The following is a 17,995-nucleotide window of genomic DNA, read 5'->3' as shown; positions in this document are numbered from 1 at the left end:
TGGTGGTGATTTTGGTGCTGTTTGAATTAGTGGTATTGGTGGTGGTATTGGTGAAGTTGGTATTGGTGGTGAAATTGTTGGAGGTCGTTTTGTTGGTGGTATTAATGGTGGTGGTATTGGTGGTGGTGGTATTGGTGGTAGTGGTATTTGTGGTAGTGGTGGTGGTATTGGCGGTATTCATGGTGGTTGAATTGGTGTTGGTGGTGGTGGTATTGGTGGTGGTGATATTGTTGTTGGAGGTATTGGTGGTGGTAGTGGTGGATGTATTGGTGGCTGTTTTAGTAGTGATAATGGTGGTATCAGTGGTAGTGATTGTATTGGTGGTGGTGGTATTGGTGTTGGTAGTATTGATGTTGGTGTTGGTGGTGGTAGTATTGGTGGTGGTGGTGGTCTTGGTGGTGGTATTGGTGCTGGTGGTATTGCTGGTGGTGGTGTTGGTATTGGTGGTAGTATTGTTTTTGGCAGTGGTATTGGTATTGGTGGTGGAATTGGATAGGTGGTGGTGGTATTGGTATTGGGTGGGTGGTGGTGGTAATATTGGTGGTGGTGGTGGTATTGTGGTGGTGTTAATGGTGGTGGTGGTATTGGTGGCAGTGGAATTGGTGGTATTGGTGGTCTTGGTGATGGTGGTATTGGAGCTGGTATTGGTGGTGGTGTTTTTGGCAGCACTGGTGGTGTTGGTTGTAGTGGTATTGTGGTAGTGGAGGTGGTAATGGCAGTGGGATTGGTGGTGGTGGTATTATTTGTGGTGGTGTTTATGGTGGTGGTATTGGTGGTGGAGGTATTGGTGGTAGTGGTATTGCTGCTGGTGGTGGCACCTGTGGTGGCATTGGTGGTGGTATTGGTGGTGCTGGTATTGGTGCTTGTGGGATTGGTGGTGGTATTGGTGGGGGTGGTATTGGTGGTGGTGGTGGTATTGGTGGCAGTGGTGGTATTGGTGGTGTTAGAATGGGGAACCCCTGGTTGGCACAGGTAGGTACTTGTGACAAGCAGCGGTCCCTTCTTCTATTCAGGGCGAGAGAATTACCCCTTCAGAACAACCCCTGCTCACCCTATAGGTACTGTGGCGCGAGCAGTCAGGGCTAAACTTCAGGGCGCTGTCGGTTAAGCATTTACAATAACACACAGTAAATCACAACGATCCCCCACAAACGGACACCTGGCGTAAGTTGTATCAAAAATACGGATGCTTTATATAAAAGATTCTTTGTTACGCAGGCATGTACAAGACCATAAATAACGGTTGCGAAATGGAAGCCACGAGATGATAATTAGGCACTGTTCTTGGCTCGGTTGAGTCGGTCCAGTCACGATGATGCGCAGTGCACCCGGGGTACAGTGATACGGTGAAATCAGAACGTTGTGGACCCCGAGTCCGATAGCGAGTTCACTGTACCTGGGAACGTGCGATGTGCTTGGACGAGTCTTCGGGGGGGGGGATGCAGGTTCTGCACCTCGCGGGTCTCCGGATCAAGAATTCAGCGGGCGGCTCTCAGGAGACAGGTGCGGCCCAGGGCCTCCGACACGGACAGTGCGGGAGGTCACGGCGGAGGGCGGCACGGTCAGACTCAGGCTGGGAGGTGAAGCGTGGCGGCCGGATACGTTACGACGTACGGGCGGCTGTCCGAGGCTTGATTTCACTTCCCACTTAGAAATCCGGCGGGAAGGCGAGAGGGCACCAGGCACGCTCCAGTGGCAGGCAGGTGACAGGGAAGCGGGCGGCCAGCCTCGATGGGTCCAGAGCGACTCAGGTAGAGCGGGGCTCTCGGCGAGGCGAGGCGGCCAGGCTTCTGGGTGTCACGGCCCTAGGAGGGGTGGCAAGGTGCGCAGAGCACTCCGGCGGGAGAAAGCACACGGCTCGAGTTCTCAGACGAGCGGAGACACGGTGAACCCACTGGTCCTGGGGTTCAGCTCAGGGGCAAGCTCTTCTTCCAAGCCGTTGGAGATAGTTGAAGAACAAAGTGCAAAAGTCTCTTTCAGTCTTTTTCCTCTCCTTCCTCAGCAAGGCACCTACTGCAGGCCAATCCCTCAGGTCAGGGAAAGTTACTCCTCCTTCAGCTTCTTCCAGGTCCTTCTAGTCGGGCAGAGTTCCTTCGTGGTTCAATCTGGATCTGATTTCTTAGGAGCCAGGCTCCTACTTTTATACAGGGATTCTTTTTTTCTTTAGCACCAGGGGGCCTGGGCCTGGCTCAGTCCAGTTCTGGAGTACTTTGTTTTGGTGACTCCGCTCTTTCCTTTCAGCAGCAGGGCAGAGACATCAGCCGCTCCACAGGGTGCGTAGCCGGCTTTGTGGTGGCAGAGCACAGGTCTATTCAAGAGTCAGGGTGTACTCCTCCCACCCATCCTGGTGCAATCTCTCTACCCACCACCTGGCAGCCAACCTGTCTCCTGGAATCCCCCAGCCCTGCTCCTGTACTGTTGCTAGGCAGAACACACACCCACAGCAGAGGCGGACTGAGATGGTCAGGCACGCAAAGGCTAACTTTCTAAAAGTAGCATTTGCAAAGCCCGGATATTAAAATAACCTTTGCTAAAAGATGTATTTTATTATCCCGAGTTCAGGCATACTAAACATGACTTTCTACCATGCTCTCCGAGTCCACTGGGGTCACAGCGTGTAGCGATCCCAGCAGCCCATTCTGGCCTATGGAGAGCAGGTAGCCTTCAATAGTGAAAAACGAAAATGGCTGTAATTCACTATTAAGACATGCCACACACATCAGGGCATGTCCTACCTTATGCCTACAATGCACCCTGCGCTTGAGCCTACCAGAGGGGTGACTAACATGTAGTTAAGGGAAGGTTTAGGGACTGGCAAGTGGGGACACTTGCTCAGTCGGCGCGACAGTACCAGACCGCGCGCAGGTTCTGCAGTGGCAGATCCTAGACACATTTTACCCCGCTGCTTGGGTGGGTGGCACAATCAGTGCTGCAAGCCCACTAGCAGCATTTGGATATACAAGCCCTTGGCACCCCTGGTGCACTCTACAAGGGACTGACAGTAAACCAAATATGCCAAACGTGGAAGTCAATTCACATAATACATTTTACCATAGGGAGCACTTGCACTGTGGCACTGGATGGCAGTGGCACAGTGCCCTGAGCAGCTAACACCAACACAAAAACACATTGAGGCACAGACAAAAATGGAAGGGTGACCCACGCCAATGGTGCCAGGTCTAACACGTGTCCCCTCCAGCTGAAAAGTGGGGAGAACTACCCTACCCCAGGGAGTTCTTCATCACTAAGGCGGAAAAACCTGGACAGACCGTCAGCATTGGCGTGATCTGTGCCAGGGCGATGCTCCACCGTAAAGTCCATACCCTGTAGGGAGATGGACCACCTCAACAGTTTTGTGTTCTCACCCCTCATTTGCATCAACCATCTGAGGGGCCTGTGGTCGGTCTGAACTCGGAAGTGAGACCCAAACAAGTAGGGTCTTAGCTTCTTCAGCGCCCAGACCACAGCAAATGCTTCTCGTTCTATCGCACTCCACCTTTGTTCCTGGGGAAGTAGCCTCCTGCTAATAAAGGCTACTGGTTGGTCAAAGCCCTCCTCAGTGATCTGTGAGAGAACAGCCCCTACACCATGCTCGGATGCATCCGTCTGCACCAGGAACTCTTTGGAGAAGTCAGGAGCCAAGAGCATGGGCGCCGTGCACATGGCAGTTTTCAGGGTGTCGAAGGCTTTCTGACAGGTGTCAGTCCATATCACTTTTCTGGGCTGCTTCTTCGAAGTCAGCTCTGTCAAGGGGGCAACGATGCTGCCATACCCCTTGACAAACCTCCTGTAGTACCCGGTGAGTCCTAAAAAGGCCCTCACCTCCGTCTGGGTCTTTGGGGGCTCCCAAGCCAGGATGGTTTCAGCTTTTAGTTGGAGGGGCGCCACCTGGCCGCTCCCCACTTGGTGTCCCAAGTACACCACTGAACCCTGCCCGATCTGGCACTTGCTTGCCTTGATCGTGAGGCCTGCCATGCGCAGCGCCATCAACACTTCCCAGAGATGTTGCAGGTGTTCTTTCCATGTGCCGCTGAACACTGCGATGTCATCCAGGTATGCGGCGCTGAACTCGGTCAGCCCAGCCAACACCTGGTTGACCAACCTCTGGAAGGTGGCAGGGGCATTCTTCATCCCAAAGGGCATCACCCGGAACTGGTAATGCCCATCTGGTGTAGAGAATGCGGACCTCTCTTTGGCCCCATCAGTTAAGGCGATCTGCCAGTACCCAGACGTTAAATCAAACGTGCTGAGGTACCGTGCAGCCCCTAACCGATCGATGAGCTCATCAGCTCTGGGGATGGGGTGCGCGTCAGTCTTCGTGACTGAGTTGAGTCCTCGGTAGTCCACACAGAACCGGAGTTCGGGCGTGGCACCCGGCGCTGCAGCCTTTGGGACCAAGACCACTGGGCTGGCCCAAGGACTGCTGGAGGACTCAACCACCCCTAGAGCAAGCATTTTCGAGACCTCCTCTTTGATGCAGGCTCTGACCCTGTCAGTTACCCGGTAGGCTTTGTGCATCACAGGTAAGCTGTCTCCCGTATCCACATCATGGACGCACCGATTTGTGATACCAGGAACCAGGGAGAACAGGTCAGGAAACTGCCCCAGCAGCTGGCGGCAGTCACCCTGTTGCTCAGGGGTCAGGGTGGGTGAGAGGTTAACTCCATCCACTGACCCGTCTCGCTCTGAGGCTACCAAGAGGTCAGGAAGAGGCTCGGACTCCTCTTCCGTCCCATCATCGGTGGCCAAGAGCATGCCCACTTCGGACCTCTCCAAGTGGGGCTTCAGACGATTGACATGTAGGACCCTTAAGGGGTTACTAGGAGACCGCAAGTTCACCAAGTAGGTGACAGAACTCTTGCGCTCCACAATCTCAAAGGGTCCTGTCCACTTGTCCTGGAGTGCAAAAGGCTCCACAGGGGCCAGGACCCACACTTTTTGACCAGGTTGAAGCTCAACCAGAGTGGCATTCTGGTCGTACCACCGCTTCATTTCCTCCTGGCTGGCTTCCAGGTTTGCCTCAGCAAGTTGCCTGAAACGCCTAGTCTGGTTCCGGAAAGCCAGCATGTAACTGTATACATTCTGGGGAGGCTTCCTGGGAGATTGCTCCCAGCCTTCCTTGACCAGACTAAGAGGTCCTCGTACTGGGTGGCCGTACAAAAGCTCAAAGGGACTGAACCATAGAGACTTTTGTGGCACCTCGCGGTACGCAAAGAGAAGGCATGGTAAGAGGACGTCCCACTTACGCCTCATCGGTTCCTCGAGACCCATAATCATGCCCTTCAGGGTTCGGTTGAAGCGCTCAACCAACCCGTTTCCTTGGGGATGGTAAGGGGTGGTGAACTTGTAGGTCACACCACACTCTTGCCAAAGGGACTTCATATATTTTGATATGAAGTTGGTCCCCCTGTCAGACACCACCTCTAGAGGGAATCCTACTCGTGAGAAAATTCCCATCAGTGCCCGTCCCACCACGGGGGCCGTCACTGTCCTCAGAGGGATGGCTTCAGGGTACCGGGTGGCATGGTCCACCAAGACCAGGATGAACCTGTTGCCCATGGCTGTCTTGGGGTCCAGTGGCCCCACAATGTCAATCCCCACCCGCTGGAATGGGGTACTGACCACAGGGAAAGGTTGGAGTGGAGCTCTCAGCTTCCTCCCACTCTTGCCACTTGCCTGGCAAGTCTGGCATGTCCTGCAGTGAGTGTCAGAACTCCTGCGCATTTGGGGCCAATACAAGTGGGTGACAAGCCTTTCAAAGGTCTTGTCCTGCCCCAAATGTCCTGCTAACGGTACGTCGTGAGCCAGCCCCAGTAGGAAGGCTCTGAACTTCTGGGGTACCACCAGCGCACGGGCTGACCCAGGTTCAGCAACCTTAGGCTCTGAGTATAGGAGGTCGTTCTCCCAGTAGATCAAGTGAGTTCCGGACTGATCACCATTGGCCTGGGCTGCAGCCTGCTGCCGCATACCCTCTAGAGAGGGGAACTCTTTCTGCTCCCTGCAGAATTCCTCCCTGGTGGGGCCTCCTTCTTGCTGCCAATGGGTCAGCTCAGGCAGGTCCCCCAGTTCGGCTATCTGTTCCCCGGTAGGCTCCAGGGCATCCCCCTCAAGGTCTGCTTCCTCCTGGGCCGTGGGAACTTCAGGAGCCGGATTCCCGTGCCTCCTGTGCCCCCTCCCTAAGGCTGGTTCCTGGGCCTCTCCCTCAGGCTCCAGGGTTCCTTCACCACCCTTACTGGCTGCCATTGACCGGGTGGTCACGCACGCCCAATCAGGTAAACCCACCATCCGCAGGTGAGTTGTCTTCTCCACCTTTTCCCAAGGGGAGCTCTCCAAATTGTTACCTAGGAGACAATCAACAGGCATGGCCTCTCTCACAGCCACTTGCAGAGTACCAGAGACCCCCCCCCACTCAAAGGGAACCTGAGCCATTGGACACTGACTCTCTGTGTTGTCGGCGTTGACAACACGGCAGAATGCGTGTGGGACAACCTGCTCTGGAGACACCAGGTGTTGCTTGACAGCAGTCACACTGGCTCCTGTATCTCTAAGAGCCCCCACCCTTCGGCCATTTATGGTCACCCACTGCCCATACTTTTGAGTATTGGGGGGCAGTTGGGCCTCAGCGACCATCTCACAGTCTCCTAATGAGACTAGGGTCATCTGTACGGGATCCCCCGCCCCTTGGACATCTATCTCCCTCCCAAAGGCTACACTATTCACCTGCTTGGGGGGTGGAGCACCAGAGGGTGCTGGTTTACCATACAGGGGGCACTTGGGATCCACGGAAATGTGCCCCAGGTTGTTACACTTGTAACATCTGAGGGGCCCTCTTTGAACAGGGTTACCTGTCGGGGCCCCGGTCTGCTTCGGGGGTGGGGGTGGCTGAGAACCTTTCCCTTGGTTCCCTTGGGAATTACTTTGGGGCCCTCTGAAGAACTCCCTCTGTTTACCCTTGTCCCCCCCACTCTTCTGCTGTGGACCCTGAACACCTTTGGCGGGGCCTCTCACGGGACCCTTGTGGACCCTGGTGCTGATCCAGCGGTCCGCCTCCTCAGCAAGCTTCCTAGGGTTAGTCAGCTTGCTATCGATCAGGTGCTGGCGTAGCTCAGGAAAACAATTATCCGACAAGTGCTCCCATGCAATTAAATCAAACAGCCCTTGGTAATCATTCACTTTGCTACCCTTCACCCAACCATCCAGCGCTCTGCAAAAAATAGGTCACATATTCTACATAAGTGGTACCAGGTTTCTTGGTGCAATCCCTAAATCTCTGTCTGTACAATTCAGGAGTTAACCCATACCTTGTCATAAGAGCCTCCTTCATGTGTGGATAGGATGTCTTGACCTCCGAGGGGAGATCCAGCAGTGTGTCCCGCCCTTCACTCAGAAACCTTCCCCACAACCCCGCTCCCCAATCTTTCTCAGGGACCCGGTGGGAGGACATGGCTACTTCATAGGCCCTGAACCACTGCCCAATATCATCCTGCTTATAATATTCTTTGACTACATCTTTAGGAATGTGCACCCTTGACTCTGTTGAATTGCTGCCACCAGAGGGTGAGTTGTCTAAACTCCTGGCCTTGAGATCCAACTCCCTCATTTTTACCTCATGCTCCATGGCCAGTCTTTGCCTTTCCATCTCCATTTGCAGTTTTGCCATCTCCACCTCATGTGCTTGTGCAGCACTCCTGTCGGCCATCTCCTCTGGCGACAGGCCTCTGCTAGGCTCACAAACACCTTCGGGGGTATCACCTCCCGTGCATTCTCTGGAAACTTTGATTCGTGCCAGGCTCTCAGCGCTTTCACGTACTGATCCTTGTTGCCAAGTCCACTCTGCTTAATTCTGTACTTGGAGAGATATCCTTTCAGGACATCATTTGTGCACTTCCTCAGTGCCTCTGGCTCCCAATCGATGTCATCCACTCCAGAGAATAAAGAGGACGCTCCGCCTCCACTGACTGAGCTAGGCATCGTTTCTTAAGGTGGAGATTCTTCTTTAGCAACAACTGTCAATCAATCTGTGGCTGCGTTATAGGTCTGCTCTATGTGGTGATCAATAATTCACTGTATGTAAATCATAAATGCAAATTCGAAATCCCACCGCTGCCACCAATGTTAGAATGGGGAACCCCTGGTTGGCACAGGTAGGTACTTGTGACAAGCAGCGGTCCCTTCTTCTATTCAGGGCGAGAGAATTACCCCTTCAGAACAACCCCTGCTCACCCTATAGGTAGTGTGGCGCGAGCAGTCAGGGCTAAACTTCAGGGCGCTGTCGGTTAAGCATTTACAATAACACACAGTAAATCACAACGATCCCCCACAAACGGACACCAGGCGTAAGTTGTATCAAAAATACGGATGCTTTATATAAAAGATTCTTTGTTACGCAGGCATGTACAAGACCATAAATAACGGTTGCGAAATGGAAGCCACGAGATGATAATTAGGCACTGTTCTTGTCTTTGGTAACTTATTCGATCACGAGCGCTTCACAGGGCTCTGTTGAGTCGGTCCAGTCACGATGATGCGCAGTGCACCCGGGGTACAGTGATACGGGGAAATCAGAACGTTGCGGACCCCGAGTCCGATAGAGAGTTCACTGTACCTGGGAACGTGCGATGTGCTTGGACGAGTCTTCGGGGGGGGGGATGCAGGTTCTGCACCTCGCGGGTCTCCGGATCAAGAATTCAGCGGGCGGCTCTCGGTAGACAGGTGCGGCCCAGGCCCTCCGACACGGACTGTGCGGGAGGTCACTGCGGAGGGCGGCACGGTCAGACTCAGGCTGGGAGGTGAAGCGGGGCGGCCGGATACGTTACGACGTACGGGCGGCCGTCCGAGGCTTGATTTCACTTCCCACTTAGAAATCCGGCGGGAGGGCGAGAGGGCACCAGGCACGCTCCAGTGGCAGGCAGGTGACAGGGAAGCGGGGCGGCCAGCCTCGAAGGGTCCAGCGCGACTCAGGTAGAGCGGGGCTCTCAGCGAGGGGAGGCGGCCAGGCTTCTGGGTGTCACGGCCCTAGGAGGGGTGGCAAGGTGCGCAGAGCACTCCGGCAGGAGAAATCACACGGCTCGAGTTCTCAGACGAGCGGAGACACGGTGAACCCACTGGTCCTGGGGTTCAGCTCAGGGGGCAAGCTCTTCTTCCAAGCCCTTGGAGATAGTTGAAGAACAAAGTGCAAAAGTCTCTTTCAGTCTTTTTCCTCTCCTTCCTCAGCAAGGCACCTACTGCAGGCCAATCCCTCAGGTCAGGGAAAGTTACTCCTCCTTCAGCTTCTTCCAGGTCCTTCTAGTCGGGCAGAGTTCCTTCGTGGTTCAATCTGTATCTGATTTCTTAGGAGCCAGGCTCCTACTTTTATACAGGGATTCTTTTGTTCTTTAGCGCCAGGGGGCCTGGGCCTGGCTCAGTCCAGTTCTGGAGTACTTTGTTTTGGTGACTCCGCTCTTTCCTTTCAGCAGCAGGGCAGAGACATCAGCCGCTCCACAGGGGGCGGAGCCGGCTTTGTGGTGGCAGAGCACAGGTCTATTCAAGAGTCAGGGTGTACTCCTCCCACCCATCCTGGTGCAATCTCTCTACCCACCACCTGGCAGCCAACCTGTCTCCTGGAATCCCCCAGCCCTGCTCCTGTACTGTTGCTAGGCAGAACACACACCCACAGCAGAGGCGGACTGAGATGGTCAGGCACGCAAAGGCTAACTTTCTAAAAGTAGCATTTGCAAACCCCGGATATTAAAATAACCTTTGCTAAAAGATGTATTTTATTATCCCGAGTTCAGGCATACTAAACATGACTTTCTACCATGCTCTCTGAGTCCACTGGGGTCACAGCGTGTAGCGATCCCAGCAGCCCATTCTGGCCTATGGAGAGCAGGTAGCCTTTAATAGTGAAAAACGAAAATGGCTGTAATTCACTATTAAGACATGCCACACACATCAGGGCATGTCCTACCTTATGCCTACAATGCACTCTGCGCTTCGGCCTACCAGAGGGGTGACTAACATGTAGTTAAGGGAAGGTTTAGGGACTGGCAAGTGGGGACACTTGCTCAGTCGGCGCGACAGTACCAGACCACGCGTAGGTTCTGCAGTGGCAGATCCTAGACACATTTTACCCCGCTGCTTGGGTGGGTGGCACAATCAGTGCTGCAAGCCCACTAGCAGCATTTGGATATACAAGCCCTTGGCACCCCTGGTGCACTCTACAAGGGACTGACAGTAAACCAAATATGCCAAACGTGGAAGTCAATTCACATAATACATTTTACCATAGGGAGCACTTGCACTGTGGCACTGGATGGCAGTGGCACAGTGCCCTGAGCAGCTAACACCAACACAAAAACACATTGAGGCACAGACAAAAATGGAAGGGTGACCCACGCCAATGGTGCCAGGTCTAACAGGTGGTGGTGCTGGTAATTGGTGGTGGTATTTGTGGTGATGGTGGTATTGTTGGTGGTATTGGTGGTGGAGGTATTGGACTGGTGGTGGTGATGGTCTTGGTGGTGGTGGTATTGGTGGTGGTGGTGTAGTTGGTATTTTTGGTGGTGGTATTGGTGGTGGTGTTATTGACTGTGGTGGTATTGGTGGTGGTATTGGTGCTGGTGGTATTGGTGCTGGTATTGGTGGTGGAGGTGGTGGTACTGATGGTGGTGGTATTGGTGGTGGTATTGTTGGTGGAGGTATTGTGGTATTGGTGGTGGTGGTGATATTTGTGGTGATGTTATTGGTGGTGTTATTGGTGGTGAGATTGGTGGTGGTGGTGGTATTGGTGATATTAATGGTGGTGGTATTGGTGGTGGTAGTATTGGTGGTAGTGGTATTGCTGCTGGTGGTGGCACTGGTAGCAGAATTGGTGATGGTATTGGTGGTGGTGGTATTGGTGGGATTGGTGATGGTATTGGTGGGGGTCGTATTGGTGATGGTGGTATTGGTGGTGGTATTGGCGGTGGTATTGGTGGAAGTGATGTTGTTGGCGGTGATGCTGGTATTGTGGTTGTATTGGTGGTGATGGTGGTATTGTTGTTGGTGATGGTATTGGCAGTGGTGGCATTGTTGGTGGTATTGGTATTGGTGGTGGTATTGGTATTGGTGGTGATGGTATTGGATTGGTGGTGGTGATGGTCTTGGTGGTATTGGTGGTTGTGGTATTGGTGGTGGTGGTATAGTTGGTATTGGTGGTGGTGGTATTGGTGGTGGTGTTATTGGTGGTTCTGGTATTGGGGGTGGTATTGGTGCTGGTTGTATCGGTGGTGGAGGTGGTGGTACTGATAGTGGTATTGGTGGTAGTATTGGTGGTGGTATTGATGGTGGTATTGGTGGTATTGATGGTGGTGGTGGTGGTAATGGTGCTGGTATTTGTGGTATTGATGGTGGTGGAGGTGGTGGTATTGATGGTGGTAACGGTGCTGGAGGTATTGTGGTATTGGTGGTGGTGATATTGGTGGTGGGGGTATTGGTGGTGGTGGTATTGATGGTGTTGATATTGGTGATTGTGGTATTGGTGGTGGTGGCATTGTTGGTGGTGGTATATTTGGTATTGGTGTTGGTGTTATTGGCGGTGGTGTTATTGGTGGTGGTGGTATTAGAGCTGGTGGTATTGTTGGTGGTGATGGTCTTGGTGGTATTGGTGGTGGTGGTATAGGTGGTGGTGGTTTAGTTGGTATTGGTGGTGGTGGTATTGGTGATAGTGTTATTCGAGGTGGTGGTATTGGTGGTAGTATTGGTGCTAGTGGTATTGGTGGTGGTATTGGTGGTGGAGGTGGTGGTACTGATGGTGGTGGTATTGGTGGTGGTATTGGTCGTGATGGTATTGGTGGTGGTGGTATTGGTGATGGTGGTAATGGTGGTAATGGTGGTGGTGCTATTATTGGTGGTGGTATTGGTGGTGGTAATAGTGCTGGTGGTATTGGTGGTGATATTGTTGGTGGTATTGGTGGTGGAGGTGGTGGTACTGATGGTGGTGGTATTGGTGGTAGTGTTAGTATTGGTGGTGGTATTGGTGGTGGTGGCATTGATGGTTGTGGTGGTGGTATTGGTGATGGTGGTGGAATTGGTTCTGTATTTGTGGTAATGGTGTTGGTGGAGGTGGTGGTATTGATGGTGGTATTGGTGGTGGAGTTATTGTGGTATTAATGGTGGTGATGATATTGGTGGTGGTATTGGCGGTGTTATTGGTGGTGTTATTGGTGGTGGTGGTATTGGTGATGGTGGTATTGGTGGTGGTATTGGTGGTGGTGGTGGTATTGTTGGTGGAGATATTAATGGTGGTGGTATTGGTGGTGTTGGTATTGGTAGTAATGGTATTGGTGGTAGTGGTGGGGGTACAGCTGGTATTCATGGTGGTAGATTTGGTGGGGGTACAGGTGGTATTGGTGGTGGTGATATTGTTGTTGGTGGTATTGGTGGTGGTATTGGTGGTGATGTTAGTGGTATTAATGGTGGTGATATTGGTGGTGGTGGTGTTGGTGGTGATGGTGGTATTGGTGGTGGTGATTGTATTGGTGGTGGTGGCAGTATTGGAGGTGATATTGCTGGTGGTAGTATTGGTGGTGGTGGTGTTGGTGGTATTGGTGTTGGTATTGCTGGTGGTAGTTTTGTTATTGGTGGTGGTATTGGTATTGGCAGTGGTATTGGTATTGGTGGTGGTATTGGTATTGGATTTTTGGTGGTGGTATTGGTATTGGATGGGTGGTGGTGGCAATATTGGTGGTGGTGTTAATGGTGCTAGTGGTATTGGTGGCGGTGGTATTGGTGGTATTGGTGTTGGTGGTGTTATTGGTGGTGGTATTGGTGGTGGTACTGGTGGTGTTGGTGGTGGTGGTATTGGTGGTGGTGGAGGTGGTGGTATTGATGGTGGTGTTGTGGTAGTGGTTGTATTGGTGGTGGTGGTATTTATGGTGGTGGAATTGGTGGTGGTAGCGGTAGTGGCATTGGTGGTGGTGGTATTGGAGTGGTGGTATTTGGTAGTGGTATTTGTGCTGGTGGTGGTGGCATTATTGTTGATATTGGTTGTGGTATTGGTAGTGGTGGTATTGGTGGTGATGGTGGTATTGGTGGTGGTATTGTTGGTGGTCTTGGTGGTGGTGGTATTAGTATTGGTGGGGGTATTGGTAGTGGTATTGGTGGTGGGGGTATTGGTGGTGGTGGTATTGGTGATGGTGGTTGTATTGGTGGTGGTATTGGTATTATTGGTGGTGGTGGAGGTGGTGGTATTGATGATAGTGGTGGTAATGGTGTTATTGGTGGCAATATTTGTGGTGGTGGTTTTGGAGGTGGTGGTACTGGTGGTGTTGGTATTGGTGGTGGTAGTATTGGTAGTGGTATTTGTGGTATTGGTGCTGGTGGTGGTGGAATTGATGGTGGTTGTTAGAATTGGGAATCGCTAGTTGGCACAGGTATGCACTTGCGATAAGCAGGGACTCTCAATTCTAAGTCAGAGTAAGGGGATCACCCTTTCAAATAACCCCTGCTCACCCTTTAGGTAGTGTGGCGCAAGCAGTCAAGACTATTCTCAGGGCGTCATAGGTTAAGCATTTGTGAACACATACAGCAATACAATGACACACCACAAATGGACACCAGTCAAGGTTATATCAAAAATAGGTTTCTTTATATAAGGCTTAGCACAAGACCAGAATAACGAATAAAATGACCACAGTATTATTTTAAAGTTCAATGTTCTTGTAAAAAGGCTTAAAATGCAAAAATAGGCTTCTTTTAGTCAATTACGCTTCTTTTCAGGCTTTGTACGGTTCGTACCTGGATGTGCGACTCGTTGGCATTAAAAACAAGGAAAGTAGGAGTCAAACAATCGGTGCGGACTCCGGGGTCCGTAGCGTGCAGGCTGCGGTGCGAACAGAACAAAGTACCTTGGTTTTGTAGGGTCCGCGATGGACAGTGCGGGACAAGTCGATGGGTCCGGGTCGTAGCTCGGCAGCGTATTCAGATGCTGGTCGGGTCGCGGCATCAGTACGCGGCATTGGTACGGGACCTTCAGGGATGGCCCGGATCGGCTTGCAGAGTCCGTGGCGTTCGGCGTTCGAGCCGTACCTTCGGTGCGGATAGGCGGCGACACTTCTCGGCGCCGTACCGCGTACGGGGAGGATCGGTGCGATGCGGCGTTTTGGCTCTGAGCACGGCACGGTGCAGTACGTTGGCAGCGTACGGACCGTACCTGCGGGACAGCGAAGCTTGGGCCCGGCGTACAGGATTAGGCAGCCAGTGTTGTACGTCTCGAATCGGCGGGGAAGGTTAGGTGCGATGCGGCCGGGAGGAATACGGTGCGTACTAACGCTTTTGGATCAGCGTAGACACACGGTGCCGGGCGGCAAAGACACGGCTTTGTGGCGGATGGGGTACGAGGCGTACTGGGCCAAATCCAGCGAGAAACAAGCAAGAATTGTCGAGGCAACTCAATTTTGGAAGGCAGATGAGTCCTGGGACTCAGTTCAGGGGGCAAGCTCTCTTCCAAGCCCTTGGAGATTGTTGAAAACAAAGTTGCAAAGTCTCTTTTCGTCCTTTCCTCTCCTTTCTCAGCAAGGCACCACTGCAGGCCAATCCCCCGAGTTAGGGAAAGTTACTCCTCCTTCAGCTTCTTTCAGGTCCTTCAAGTCAGGCAGAGTTTCTTTGTGGTTCAATCAGGATCTGATTTCTTAGGAGCAGGGCTCCTACATTTATACCAAGTTTCTTTTGTCTTTACAGGCCAGGGGGGCCTTTGCCCAATCCCAGTCCAGTTCTTTTCAGTGAGAAGCACTTTGTTGTTGGGACTCTGGCTTCTTCTTTCAGCAGGCAGGGCAGAGATATCAGACGCTCCCCAGGGGCTGGGGCCAGCATTGTGGTGGCAGAGCACGGCCCTATTCAGAGTCAAGGTGCACTCCTCCCACCCATCGTGGTGTAATCTCTCTATTCACCACCTGGCAGCCCCAGCCTGTCTCCTGGAACTTCCCAGCCCTGTCACTCAAGCTACACACAAAGAAGACAGCCCTTTCCAGCAGAGGCGAACTGAAATGGTTAGGCATGCAAAGGCTAACTTTCTAAAAGTAGCATTTGCAAACCCAGGATATTAAAATAACCTTTGCTAAAAGATGTATTTTATTATTCTGAGTTCAGGCATACTAAACATGAATTTCTACCATGCTTCCTGAGCCTGCTAGGATTATAGAGTGTTATAATCTAGCAGCCCATTCTGGCCTATGGAGAGCAGGTAGCCTTACAATAGTGAAAAACGAAAATGGCTGTAATTCACTATTAGGACATGCCACACACTTCAGGGCATGTCCTACCTTATCCTTACAATGCACCCTGCCCTAGGGCCTACCTTAGGGGTGACTAACATGAAGGTAAGGGAAGGTTTAGGGACTGGCAAGTCGGGACACTTGCCCAGTCAGCATGACATTACCAGACTGCATGCAGGTTCTGCAATGGCAGACCTTAGACACATTTTACCAGGCTGCTTCTGTGGGTGGCACAACCAGTGCTGCAAGCCCACTAGCAGCATTTGGATATACAAGCCCTTGGCACCCCTGGTGCACTCTACTAGGGATTGATAGTAAACCAAATAAGCCAAACATGGAAGTCAATTCACATAATACATTTTCCCATAGGGAGCACTTGCCCTGTGGCACTGGATGGCAGTGTCACAGGGCCCTGAGCAGCTAACACCAGCACAAAAATACATTGAGGCACAGACAAAAATGGAAGGGTGACCCACGCCAATGGTGCCGGGTCTAACAGTGGTATTGATATTGGTGTTGGTATTAATATTGGTGGTAGTGGTATTGGATTCGTGGTGGTGATGGTCTTGGTGGTATTGGTGGAGTTGATATAGGTGGTGGTGGTGGTATAGTGGGTATTGGTGGTGGTGGTATCGGTGATGGTGTTATTGGTGGTGGTGGTGTTGGTTGTGGTATTGGTGCTGGTGGTGTTGGTGGTATTGTTGGTGGTAGTATTAATGGTGGCGGTAGTATTAGTGGCGGTGGTGGAATTGCTGGTGGTGTTAATAGTGGTGGTGTTGGAATTGATGCTGGTATTGGTGGTAGTGGTATTTATGGTGGTGGTGGTGGTATTGGTGCTGGCATTTGTGGTATTGATGGTGGTGGAGGTGGTGGTATTGGTGGTATCGGTGGTGGTGATTGTATTGGTGGTGGTGATTGTATTGGTGGTGGTGTTATCGGTAGTGGTGCTGGCAGTATTGGTGGTGGTAGTATTGGTGGTGGTATTTGTGGTTTTATTGCTGATGGTGGTATTGGTATTGGTGGTGGTACTGGTATTGGCGGTGATATTGGTATTGGTGGTGGTATTGGTATTGGATTAGTGGTGGTGGTATTGGTATTGGATGGGTGGTGGTGGTAATATTGGGGGTGGTATTGGGGGTGGTGTTAATGGTGGTGGTGGTATTGGTAATGGTGGTATTGGTGGTGGTGGTATTGGTGGTGGTGGTGTAAATGGTGGTGGCATTGGTGGTGGCACAGGTGGTGTTGGTGGTGGTGGTATTGGTGGTATTGGTTGTGGTGGAGGTAGTGGTATTGATGGTGGTGGTAATGGTGGCGGTAATGGTGGTGTTTGTATTGGTGGTAGTGGAATTGGTGTTGGTGGTATTGGGGTGGTTGTATTGGTGGTGGTGTTGGCATTGGTGGTGGTGGCATTAGTGTTGATATTGGTCTGGTATTGGTTGTAGTGGTATTGGTGGTGATGGTGATATTAGTGATGGTCTTGGTGGTATTGGTGGAGTTGGTATAGGTGGTGGTGGTATAGTTGGTGGTGGTGGTATTGGTAATGTTGTTATTGGGGTGGTGGTATTGATTGTGGTATTGGTGGTGATGGTGGTATTGTTGGTGGTGATAGGATTGGTGGTGGTGGCATTGTTGGTGTTATAGTTATTGGTGTTGGTATTGGTATTGGTGGTGGTGGTGGTATTGGATTGGTGGTGGTGATGGTCTTGGTGGTATTGGTGGTGGTGGTATAGGTGGTGGTGGTATAGTTGGTATTGATGGTGGTGATATTGGTGATGGTGTTATTGGTGGTGGTGCTATTGGTGCTGGTGGTGTTGGTGGTATTGTTGGTGTTGGTATTAATGGTGGTGGTATTGGTGGTGGTAATATTAGTGGTGGTGGTATTGGTGGTGTTGGTTGTAGTGGTATTGGTGGTAGTGGTGGTGGTACTGGTGGTATTCATGGTGGTAGATTTGGTGGTGGTATTGGTGGTGGTGATATTGTTGGTGGTATTAGCGGTATTAATGGTGGTGAGATTGGTGGTGGTGGTGGTGGTGATGGGGGTATTGGTGGTGGTGATTGTATTGGTGGTGGTGGTATTGGTGGTGGCAGTATTGGTGGTGATATTGCTGGTGGTAGTATTGGTGGTGGTGGTGGTGGTATTGGTGTTGGTATTGCTGGTGGTAGTTTTGGTATTGGTGGTGGTATTGGTATTGGCGGTGGTATTGGTGGTGGTATTGGTATTGGAATTGTGGTGGTGGTATTGGTATTGGATCGGTGGTGGTGGTAATATTGGTGGTGGTATTGGTGGTGGTGGCATTGGTGGTGGTGGTGGTATTGGTGGTGGTATAGTTGGTATTGATGGTGGTGATATTGGTGATGGTGTTATTGGTGGTGGTGCTATTGGTGCTGGTGGTGTTGGTGGTATTGTTGGTGTTGGTATTAATGGTGGTGGTATTGGTGGTGGTAGTATTAGTGGTGGTGGTATTGGTGGTGTTGGTTGTAATGGTATTGGTGGTAGTGGTGGTGCTATTGGTGGTATTCATGGTGGTAGATTGGGTGGTGGTGGTGGTATTGGTGGTGGTGATATTGTTGGTGGTGGTATTGGTGGTGGTATTGGTGGTGTATTAGCGGTATTAATGGTGGTGAAATTGGTGGTGGTGGTGTTGGTGGTGATGGGGGTATTGGTGGTGGTGATTGTATTGGTGGTGGTGGTATTGGTGGTGGCAGTATTGGTGGTGATATTGCTGGTGGTAGTATCGCTGGTGGTGGTGTATTGGTGTTGGTAT

This window comes from Triturus cristatus, chromosome 5_1 (assembly GCF_964204655.1).
Source record: "Triturus cristatus chromosome 5_1, aTriCri1.1, whole genome shotgun sequence".
In the NCBI taxonomy this organism is placed as follows: domain Eukaryota; kingdom Metazoa; phylum Chordata; class Amphibia; order Caudata; family Salamandridae; genus Triturus; species Triturus cristatus.
This window is presented reverse-complemented; position numbering follows the sequence as displayed.